The following is a 12,685-nucleotide window of genomic DNA, read 5'->3' on the forward strand; positions in this document are numbered from 1 at the left end:
CTAAAGACAAAAGAAGATGTTGGGGGTGGGGAGTCAGTTATGGGATATGAGCAGGAAAAGCACAGTAAACAAGGGTAAGGTTGTCATGCAGTTTTATGTCACTGCTTTCTCAGTTGATAAGAGTTTCTAGAGATTTAGCGTTATCCCCTTTTTCCTGGTACAGCAAGGGAGACACTCTTGCAAAAGGAGATTTCCCTTATAGATGTAAATATCTCTTATAAAAGGGTACATTTTGACTTGGTTTTCAGAGCTTCCCGTGTGTTTGCAGTTCTTAAAAAGAATCCACCTGAAATCATCCTATGTCAAAGAGATGTATTTTGGGGTGGCAAATTCCACTCCCTTTCAGTGCCTAGTTCATAAATGTTTCTCAATTAATGGTGGGCAAAATTTTACCTTTACCTTCTGAGGGTTTTCCTTAGCTGTGCTTAAGAGTTGAATTAACATAAGACTGAATAATAGGATAAAAGCATACAAATTTATTTAATACAAGTCTTACATGACACAAGAGACTTCATAAGGAATGAAGACCCAAAGAAGTGACAAAACCTACATGTTTTTATATTAGATTGTGAAGGTAAAGAGGAAGAATTCTACTCTCTATTTTGTTATGTTCCACCACTATTACTTTACAAAAAGACTATATCGATGCTTCTATGGGAAGTATGACAACCAAGCAAAGCAAAATCAAGGGTAAGGTTTAACAGTTCCCAAGTCTTGGCTTCCTCCAAGTTGCTGCTTCTGTAACATCCAGTTCATAGTTTACAACCTGTATATAGAATTCACTCATTAATTTAAGTGTTCATTCATTAGGTAATTCCAGAACTACTTAAAAGATTGTATTTGTGCTCAAACTTACTGGTCAGAGAGGAAGTAAATTTTCCTCTACCCTTCCAGGTTTTGGCTAATCTAAGAATTAAATTGGTATGTGACAGATTAACAGGAAAAAAGCCAATTTAATTTCATACATACAGGAATCCCACATACAGAGGTGTTCAGAGACAGAAAGGTAAAATGGGGTATATATACAATCCTGAGCTAAGAAATGGGATAGGGACCTGGGGTCTTTCTATGACAGGAGGCTCATTCACAAGACAATAAGAAGAGCAGATGTTTGGTAATTAAATATTTGCCCTGCCATAAGGATGGGGACTTTTAGATAAAATTTATCTCTGGTAAAAACTCTTTTTCTCTGGGAAAAATCTCTAATTTAAATTATACTAGGTAGTTGAGGGAGTGGCAGTAGTTCTTCTGAAGTCTATTGGATCTCTTTTAACTTTAGCTGAAAATAATCCACATGTCAAAGTGGCACATCTTGGGGAGGTCTGTTCTGTACCCCTACAGTTCCCTACTCTGAAACTTCCCTGGAATTTTCACAGTCCAGAAGTTGAGTTGGTAGTTTGCTCCATCTCATTGAACCTGTCTTTTAGTCCTGAGACTAGGTAAGTTCAGTTAAAGTGTTGTTTCTCATTTCAGGAGGCAGAGATGCTGGTAGGCTCTCAAAGTTAGGCCTATGGTGAAAGTGATCAGGTATTTAATAAGAGGCATTTCTGTGGAAACAAAAGAAAAATAATGGTTAATAATTAGAATAGACTACAATCCTAGTTTCTTACTTCTGAAGGCAGCTAATTGAAAAAAAGTCTAGAGGTCTAGCTCAAAGAATCTTCAGATGGAATGAGGGCAGGCAGTGACAATCTGATACATTTTTCTGGTTTGCAGTTTGAATATCTCCGTTGATCTTCCTGAGTAGCTGCACAGTAAAAGGCATGAAGATTGTCCATACGTTAGCTGTTATTGTAGTTTCTCTGAAGTATATATCTAGTTGTCCAACTTTAGCTTGCATTCCTTCAGAAAAAGAGTAGATTAAGTTCTTAATGATTTCAAGTCAGAAAGTTGGGAGAAAAATTAGAAATATTAGTTTGGAGAGTTGTAGCCAAATATTGGAAGAAACTAATACAATTCAGGATCCAGTCCAGTTTACAAACCTTCAAAGAAAATAGCTAGTAATAGAATCTAATATCCATAAAAGTATATTGCTGAAACATAATTTTTCTCTCTAAAATCACCCTCATTTTTTACCAAAGAGAGCCAAATTAAGAATAACTGTTTTGCAAAATAAATTGTTTTAATGAACTTTTTCTCATTTTTTACATAAGTACAGCAAGAATAATGATTGATCATAACAAATCATTTAATCTGCTTTGCCAGAACTTTTCATGAGAAATTCCAGGTTGAACTTTTAAATGCCTCTGGAGGGCAGGAAGCCAAGCCAATAACTTGCCTTCAGACTTGCTTGCAATACTGATAGATTTGGGTGAATTACTCTTTTCTCAAGGTACCCAAAATATCTGCTTTTTCTGAAGCCATGCAAGATAAAGTTAGACAACTTGATATACACTTCAGAGAAATCACAATAACAGCTCATGCATAGACAATCTTCACGTCTACTGCTGTGCAGCCACTCAGTGACCTACTTACTCACCTGGTAAGGCTGCTGGGAACCCTGTAAGCAATGTACTAGGCTGTTTTTCCAAGGGGCTTTATTGGCTCCATAAAGTAAATCTTAGTTCCTTTTAAACTGTGTGGTCATATCTGAGTCTATGCACATGTCTCTCAAATATGACATTCCAGCCAAAGACTTAGAAATATAACCAGTTTCCAATTGTGTCTTGTTATATAAGGAGAACAGATTCTTATTGAACGTATGCAAATAACTATATTACCATGAAAATTAGAATACTCACTAAGAGTTTCTGAAGCCTGTACATATCAGGTAGGGAGGAAAATATAAATGCTTCAGTTTTGTTTACAAAGGTATACTTTACCAAATTACTGTAAGTCATAGTTAGCTTAAGTGGAAAGGTTTTCTTGTATCTGGAAATCAAAGCATTAAAGAGCCAGCAATAAAAAGTCATAAAAATTATAATCATCCTCATCAGTTTATTTAATCCCATGTAACTAATTCTTTATCTTGATATTTTTAGCAGTTTTATGGAGCCTTCAGTTTCTTCATTAGAGTCCTGTAAATTATTACCCAGTTCAACTTTATGATTTGAAAGTTATCAGAAACCTATATTTTAGAGGAGTTGTCAAAGTCTTTTCTGTAAATCTCTCTGAAGATGAAACATATTTATAAAATCATCAGAGAAAACAATAACTGTCTTAAAAAGACTTAAAAATGGCCATGGCTAAAGATCTGATTACAGTTAATTATAATGCAATTAACACGGGTACTTTTTTATAGTCAATTGATTTTTAATAAAGACGCTTGACAACCTAATGGGGAAAGGAAGTCTTTTCAGTAAGTGATGTTAGAACAAATGGATATCCACATGCAAAAGACTGAAGCTGCATAAACTCAAAATTTATACATATATACATACAAAAGTTAACAGATCAAAGACCTAAATGTATGAACTAAAACTATTAAACCCTTGGAGGAAAACATATGCATAAATCTTTGTGACCTTGAATTAGGCAATGGTTTCTTAGATAAGACACCAAAGCACAAGCAACAAAAGAAAAAAAAATGGAGGTAATTCCCTGACAGTCCAGTGGTTAGGATTCAGCATTTTCACTGCCAGGGTCTGGGTTCAACCCATGGTCGGGGAACCAAGATTCTGCAAGCTGTGTGGCATGACCAAAAAAAAAAAAAAAAGAAGAAAACAGAAAAAATAAATAAATTTGGACACTATCAAAATTGAAAATATTTGCACTTCAATAAAGTGAAGATAATCCACAGAATGAGAGAATACATCTGCAAGGCATATATCTGACATGGAACTTGCATCTAGAATATATAAAGAATTATTAGAACTCAATAGTTAAAAAAGACAAACAGCCCAACTAAAAACGGGCAAATGATCTGAATATACACTTCTCCAAAGTAGATACACAGATGGCCAACAAACACATGAAAAGATGATCAACATCATTAGCCATCAGGGAATGGCAAATTAAAATCACAATGAGATACAAATTCACACTCAATAGAATGGCTATAATCAAAAACACAGAAAATTACAAGTGTTGTTGAGTGTGGATAAATCGGAACTTTTGTACACTGCTGATAGGAATGCAAAGTGGTGCAGCCGCTCTGGAAAAGAGTTTGGCAGCTCTTCAAAATGTTAAACATACTTACCACATGACCCAGGAATTTTACTCCTAGGCATAAATCCAAGGGAAATAAAAACATTTGTCACACTAAAATCTGTACATGAATATTCATAACAACAGCATTCACAGTAACCAAAAAGTGGATACAACAAAAAGGGCTATCAATTGAAAACAGATATATAAAACTTGGTATATCCATACTATTCAACAATAAAAATACATGAACAAATAATACTTTTCTAAAAAAATGAAGTACTCCTCCATGCTACAACATGAATGAATTCTGAAAACATTATGCTAAGTTAAAGGAGCCAATCATGAAAACCCACATATTTTATGATTCCATTTATATGAAATGTCCAGAATAGCCAAATTCATACAGACAGAAAGTAGATTAGTAGCTGCTAAGGCTGGAGGATTGGGGTGGGAGATGGGGAATGACTGCCAATGAGTATGGGATTTGGGGAAGGAGGGTGTTGAGAACAGTGTTCTAAAATTGACTGTGGTGATGGTTGCATAAAACTCTGTGAATATATCCACAAACCACTGTATTGCATACTTTAAATGGGTGAATTGCATGATATGTGAAGTAAATCTCAATATAGATGTTATGTTTTTTTCATAAAGTTATTTATTTATTTGTTTTTGGCTGCATTTGATCTTTGTTTTTGCGCTCGGGCTTTCTCTAGTTGCGGCGAGCGGGGGTTGCTCTTCGTTGCTGTGTGCGGGCTTCTCACTCTGGTGGCTTCTCTTGTTTCTGGGCACGGGCTCTGGGTGCACAGGCTTCAGTAGTTGTACCATGCAGACTCGGTACTTGTGACTTGCAGGCTCTAGAGCACAGACTCAGTAGTGTGGCACATGGGCTTAGTTGCTCCGTGGCATGTGGGATCTTCCCAGACCAGGGCTCTAACCCATGTCCCCTGCATTGGCAGGCGGATTCTTAACCACTGTACCACCAGGGAAGCCAAGTTATGGCCACTTCAGCCTCCTCACAAGATGTAACTCAGGCGGGCAATGCTGCTGGTTGAAAATTCAATACACCGTCAAACGACATATCAACACTCTTTTCAATATCAGATTACCATAAAGATAGGATAGTAAATGCCATGCAAACCCCCTCACGTCCTGGTCCCCAAGACCCTTCTTCATTGTCTTCAGCAGTTTAGCCCATACAGCCGTCAAAGCAGGGCGGACTCTGACACGGGAATTTGATTATTTCTGTGACATACAATATATTAGGATAATAATTATAATTATGACTGATAACATTACACCAAGACATATCAGTAAGTTGTATCAGACTTCTAGGAATTTCATATTATTTCTGTAACACTTAGGTTAGTAACATATCTCCACGTAAACATAATCTAAGAAGTGTCACTTATTTGACAGTGTTTCACATGTAATTTTACATACCAAACATGCCTAACTAGTGTAGTATTTCTGTTTTATAAGGAGAAGGAGAAAATCTTCTGAGATGTTTCAGGGGGTCTCTGAAAAATCCTAAATGTAGCTAGAGGTAAAAAAGATTTCATTTCGAATTTGATTTTGGGAAGTTTGCCAAAAATATCAAAAGTTTTAGACCCTTACCTAAATGAGATCACAGATTATTATGAAACTATACTTAATTATCTATTTGGCCAACGTGACAATTAAAGAGTTGAAAGGCAAAACAAAAGGTTCCATAAACCTTCTAATAAATTCATGCAATTTTAGCCAACTTTACCACACAATGTAAGTCTCAGTCTCTCTCTCTTTTTCACAAAAACACATCTCCATATCTCTTATTACCTTCTCTTATCCAAAAAAAATTTTTTCCATGCATACAGAGCTGTCTCTTATTATTTCCAGCTGTCTTAATTGCATACATCAATTTGAATTTTTAACCATTAGAAATCTTAATTATTAGTGAAAACTAAGAAGTAAGCACTTGTAAACTGTTTGTTATATGAGCATTAATTAGATTGGAAAATGTACGAATACATTTCAAAATTTCTCAAGGAATGTGCCCTTTTTAATAGTAGAAACGTTCAATGTGGCACAAGATATGTTTACTAACAAATCCAAATTTATCTTTAGTTTCTCTGCAATAGGAAGCCAAAAGTAGATAAACCTATGTTCAGTAATTAATGATTCTATGTTTTATCTTATTTGAAAATGATCTAGATAGTCAATGAATTTAAATTAACCCATTATTTAACTTAATTTAGCAAAATTCTAATGATGGAACTTACCAAAGAGATTCGGCAAACTACTTAAGTAGACATATAAAATAGTCATTGTTTAAAAGTTCACCAAACAGCTCTTACTTCATTTATATCAATTTAATTCATTTATTCTTAACAATCATATTGAGATTACTCATGAAGCTTTTAGGAGACATTAAAGCAGTTAGCCATCATCTTAAGTATTTTTTTCTTTTTTTGTGCTGAAACATTTTGTACAGAGATAACATGAGCTTATTTTAAATAAACCTAGGTAGGAGAAAAGTATTATACTTAATGTTAATAACTCTAAAGACATTTCAGTACTAATTAAGCCAACAAACTTGAACTATCTTTTGTTTACAGAAAATTTCCTTAGATTATGTAAAATCAAAAAAAAAATATTTGGGATAGTTTTTACTATATTTTTGAGAGTATACTCAATTTATATAGTGTTTGTTTGTTTTCAGGCTAATTAAATAGAGCATTTTTATATTAAATTTTGGTAATATCATCTAAAGGTAGAAAAATACCATATGTATAACATACATACACAGACATACAGATAAATATTGGAGACCTTATAGTTTTTGCTTTAAAATTTTTTTTGAACCAGACTTTTGGGCAAGGGTGTTTCTATAGAAGTTTGTATTTATAAAAAGCCCCCTTTCCCTATTTTTTCCTTCAGTCTTAGGAACTGCAGATGGTCTTCTAGATAAGAGTTCCTGGAGAGGTTACAAGTCTTTTGACATAAATAGGCAACTGATGAAAAGGAACAGATAGAATTTGAACTGCCTCTAGAGCTGCATTTACAGTTTTGCAAAGATTTGTAAGATGTAACTTAAATGACATCATAGGTTAATCCACTCATTCAACTATATTACCCTCAATTTGTTCCTTTATAACAATGAGATTTCTAAGATGTAAATCAAAAGATTTTTTTGTTGTGCTAATGCAATTTTGTTGATTCCCTTTAGCATGTCCAATTAATAGTACTTGAAGAATGGGTTTACATGCTTTCTGTTTTATATTACTAGGTAGGGTAAATGTTCCCCAGTGAGATACAATGTCCATCCGCACAATACAATCAGGTAAAAGAGATTCAGTAATTTTATATGAAGCCTGTTAAATACACCAATTTTCCTATAATCTTTTTACCTTGATTCCATCACATCTTGGGGAGGCCTGTTCTGAAGCCCTAGACGGGCTTGTGTATATTTGATAATTTTACATGAGAATTTAAAATAAACTAATCTTTACAAAGAGATTTATAATTTCATTTGGTGGAACCAGAAGAAAATAAGCAACATATTTTTTTTTCACTCAGTATTTGAATGTAATCTTATCCAACAAATCTCAAATTATTTAGTACAGTACAAAGACAAGAATTTTCTTTACTTTCTCTCCTCACCCATACCTAAATAAAACAAGAACTTATTCAGAACGGATACTTGACTATTCTTCTTTACAAAATTACTCAAACCAATTAAAAGTTATTGCCAGAAAATCAAACTTTATATTTGAAAATGCAAACAGGTCATCATGTAAACACACAACTGATAGAAAGTGTTTCTCTTCCTTGTGTCAGTAACTCAATAGCAATTTGTATTATTAACAAATCATGAAGCTTTTTGAAATATGCCCAGGTCTTATTCATCTGTTTCCTTTTGTTTAATGCACAGAGAATTCTGATCAAACTTCCACTTTTGTGGGAAAGCAACACATAAACCAGGATATTTCATTAAGTTTACATTAAGAAGGAAGGAGAACCATAAAAATATGTTGTTAATGAATTGAACCAGTTAGTGGTTGAAATCGGTGAAGGTCATTCAATTTATTTAAGAATAAGAGCACCTAAAGACCCAAGGCACAAATACTGTGTCTAGCTTCATGCTCAGAGGTGGAAGGGTGGTGAGAGGATTAATTTATGTCCTTCTTAGATGGATTAAAGTTATTTGGCACAAATTGTAAAGTTTCTTTCTTGTCCCTCTTTTTTGAACATAGTCCTATTTACTATCAGACTATCAGGCTGTGAAGTAAGGAGGGGAAGTAGCTAGAAGAGGGAATAATTCATACATTATTCTTGCTTTTGGAGTAAATATCCTGTGCACCTGCAGCTCTGGGACAGTTATGGTAATAGAAGTACTTAGAAATTCAAAGCAAGTTTGTAACATGCATGTTTTACCATGCAAATAATGTACTTCATACACCTGTATAGAGTTAAACAAAATGATTTATTTAGGAAAATATCTTAATTTCATAAACTTTTTTTAAATATATTTTACATTTGTGAATGAATGAGAAAATTACATTTGGTCACTGTTAAGTGTATTTCAGAATGCTGTTCAACTCAGTTTTTTGTGTGCATGGAGTGTGGCAAAATGAATTAAAGGGTGGCAGACACAAAAGAGCCGTGCATTAATGAGTATTCACATAGAGCTGCATTCAGTAATTTACACTTTGGTACATGAATAACAAGTGACCATTCATGCTGCTAAGTAGGCAAATGTAGCTACCAAGGTGAGAAAATAGAGGGATTTAGTAGAAAATGCAAAAAGCAGGAGTCTCTCTAGCCCTAGGGTGCTTTGCATTTGCTTAATGGATTAGCAGAGGACCTAACTACACAAGTCTTTAAAAATCAATAACTTTTCTTTGCTCCTTAACCACAGGAGCTCAGAAGAATTATACTTACTGGGTGATAGGATTTTCATAACTAAATTGAAGGGATCCTGTTACTGGAACTGAATAAAGTTTGATTCTCTCTATATATATTTTTGGTGTGAATATGCTTTTCTATGTAGAACCTCACAAAATCTTTCAACAAGCAACCCACATTAAAGGGGAAAAACACAATAATTTTGCTTAATCCTTCATAAGACATTGCCATTTTCTCTGACATATGTACTTGGGTTTTTCACATATGATATTTAAAATTTGGTTCTGTATTTTTTCAATTATTCAAGAAATGCTTAACAAGGACCTAATTTGTGACATATATACTCAGTAAAGAAGAAAACTTTCTATATGAGATGATATTTAAATTAAAACCTAAAGAATAAGTAAAGATAAGCCAGAAATGCAGTGCTAAAATCAACAAAACAGGCCCTAAATGGAGTTACTTATGCTCAGCTTCATAAGTACAGTTTCAGCTCTCCCAGAAATGGTATCTTAAGCCAGTCAATCAGGAATTGACTGACCAGCACTAGTTAAGTAATCTGCCTGATAGACACCTGCTATCACCTAAAGGAAACAAAAGTTGCAGTAGCAAACCCACTTTTTTCCCTAGTATAACTTCTTTACTCTGCTCCCTTCTGCCCTTAAAATCTTTTATTTTTTACAACTCCTTGGAGCTCCTTTCTATCTTCTAGATTGCATGCTGTCTAATTTGAATTAATTTGTGCTCACATAAACTTAAAAAACATTTAATATGCCTCAGTTTATCTTTTAACAATAGTTAGGAAAATTCAGACCAAAAAAAGTACAAGAGTGAGAATAATGGTATCCATTGAATTGATACAGTATAAAAGAGCTAGAGATGGAAAAGTGGTGACAAGTGAAGCTGTAGAGGTTTGGACATTATCTTGAATGAAAAAAAAAATACAGTGATTTGGTAAACTGTGGAACTAGCTATAAAAGGATAAACAGAATAAAAAGGAGAGGAAGGGTGAAAACAAAAGTGGTGATTTTACCTCTTTTTTCATTATCCTAGGGCCTGAGCAGGGTCCATAGGACTTAATTCAGTAACAGTATGACATACTGTTGAAATAATCAAAAGGAACATTTTAAATAAGTGTGACTAACATGTTAATGGTATTACTTGGAAAGATAAACAATATGTAAAATCACATGGGTACTTCTGATAAATAGATGTAAGCAATAAGAAAGAATCAAAAGGAATTGCTAGAAGTGAAAATTATGATTATAAAATAAAATATGCCTATAATGGACTCCTCAGTAGAATCAACATGTCTAAAGAAAGAATCATTGAACGTGAAGATAAATAAATAGAAATTAGCTAAACTGGAAAATAAGAAAAATAATATAATAAAATAATTAACAGTGTATTTAAGAGCCATGGTAAAATATTAAGCAGTTTAATATATGTGTTATTGGAATAACTGAAAGAGAATGAAAGAATAAAGCAGAATAAACATGTAAATAAACAGATTGAGGATTTCCAAAAATTGATAATCAACAATAAACTACAGAGGCAAGAAGCTCAGAGAACACAAGTAGGATGTCTTCTCACCAGTAAAACTGTAACTAGAAGAATCATATTTAAACTACTGAATCCCAAAGACAAAAAGAAACTTGAAAAGACAACCAGAAAAAAGATGCATTATATACAGAGGAAAAAGGCTACGAATTACAGAAGATTTTTCATCAGAAAGCAGACAAACAAGAAGACAATGGAATGACAATTTTGAAGAGCAGCAAGTTAAACTTTTTTTAAGTTATCAAACAGGTATCCTGTATATAATGAAATATGCTCCAAAATAAGGAGAAATAAAGGCAGATTTCAAAAAAAAAAGAAAGAAAGAAAAGGTATTACCAGGAGATCAACACTACCATAAATGTTAAAGAAATTTATTAAGCAAAAAATAGCATTATATCAACCAAAAATTGGGATCAACACAGACACACACACACATATGTACAAACACACACACACACAAAAGAGCACTGGAAATGGCATAAATGGATATAAATATAAAATTAGTTTTCTTACTTTTAATTAATATAAAATAGAACTCATTTTATACAGCAAAGTGAGAACAAATATACTGTGTTTAAACTACATGTGAAAGAAAAAAATTGTGACAATAATAACACAAAGAATGGTGGAGAGGCATTATGAGCATACTGTTTTAATGTCTTTACACTACACCAGATATTGTGAAACGTTATTTGATAGTAAATATCAGTTATTTAACAATGGTGTATTGAAAATCTTAAGACAACCAGAAATAAACCTTAAAAAAAAGAGGAAAAATAAAAGATACAATAGATGAAAAAAAGGAAACATAAACATACTTAAATAACGTAAGTAAAAGAAAAACCAGATGCAACAAGTAGGAAATAATTAGCAAGATGGTAAATTTAAATACAACTGTATTATTAATCACATTAAATGTGAAAGACCTAAAACCACCAGGAGACCACAGAGCTTATATGATTGAAACTAGAGCAAGAACCAATGATCAAGATACTGTCAGTAAAACTGGGAAAGTGAGAATATATGAAAATTATTATCTTTTCTATAAAAGCAACCCCACAAAAAAGCCCACCCTAGCAAAAATAGTTAGAATCAACTTTCTCAGTACTATTCTGAAAACTAGCCAAAAGTTCAAAGAAAGCCAAGGAGCATTAATTTGTGAAAAATGGTTGAATTTCAGTAATAACAGTGAGTTATGCAGCATTTTAACTTGCCCTAGTCCCATTTTATTCTCCAGCCTTGGAAATTAACACCTATAGTTCTCTAGCAACCTGAAAGAGATAGGAAGAAGAACAGAGCTGAAGTCTGTTCATTTCCTCATTCTCAATGACTTGTCATAATTTTACCTCTATAGAAATTCCCTCAAAGACCCCACTTGTAAGACTGTCTGTATTTGAACTGATGCAGATCTCACCCAGTGTGAAATGTCTTTTAACCAGGGGGCATTACTTGAAGATAATTTCCAGCAAGAATTTTACCACTACAGTGACCTGAGATATTGCAAAGGAGTTAGGGTAAGCGATATACAAATTTTTGTGTGTTCTTTATTTTTTTGGATATGTATATATATATATGGTTATACATGTATATATATATATGGTTAATTTACAATGTTGTATTAGTTTCAGGTGTACAGCAAATTGATTCCTTTATACATACATACATACACACACACACACACACACACATATATATATATACATATACATATATATATATATATATATATTCTTTTTCAGATTTGTTTCCATTATAGGTTATTACAAGATACTGAATATAGTTTCGTGTGCTATACAGTAGGTCTTGTTGTTTACCTATTTTAGATATAGTAGTGTGTATATGTTAATTTCCCAACTCTTAATTTTCTCCCCCCTCCCACTATCCCCTTTGATAATCATAAGTTTTTTTCTGTGTCTGTGAGTCGATTTCTGTTTTGTAAATAAGTTCATTTGTATCATTTTTGTTTAATTCCATACATAAGTGGTATCATATAATATTGTCTTTCTCTCTCTGGCTTACTTCACTTAATAGAATAAAGTGATACTTCTATAATATAGTATCAAAGAGAATAATATGCTCACAAAAGAAGGGGTAAATGTGGATTCTATAATTTGAGAAATATTGCTGAGGGGAATTAAGATCTAAATAAATG

The sequence above is a fragment of the Hyperoodon ampullatus genome (assembly GCF_949752795.1).
Source record: "Hyperoodon ampullatus genome assembly, chromosome: X".
Lineage (NCBI taxonomy): Eukaryota > Metazoa > Chordata > Mammalia > Artiodactyla > Ziphiidae > Hyperoodon > Hyperoodon ampullatus.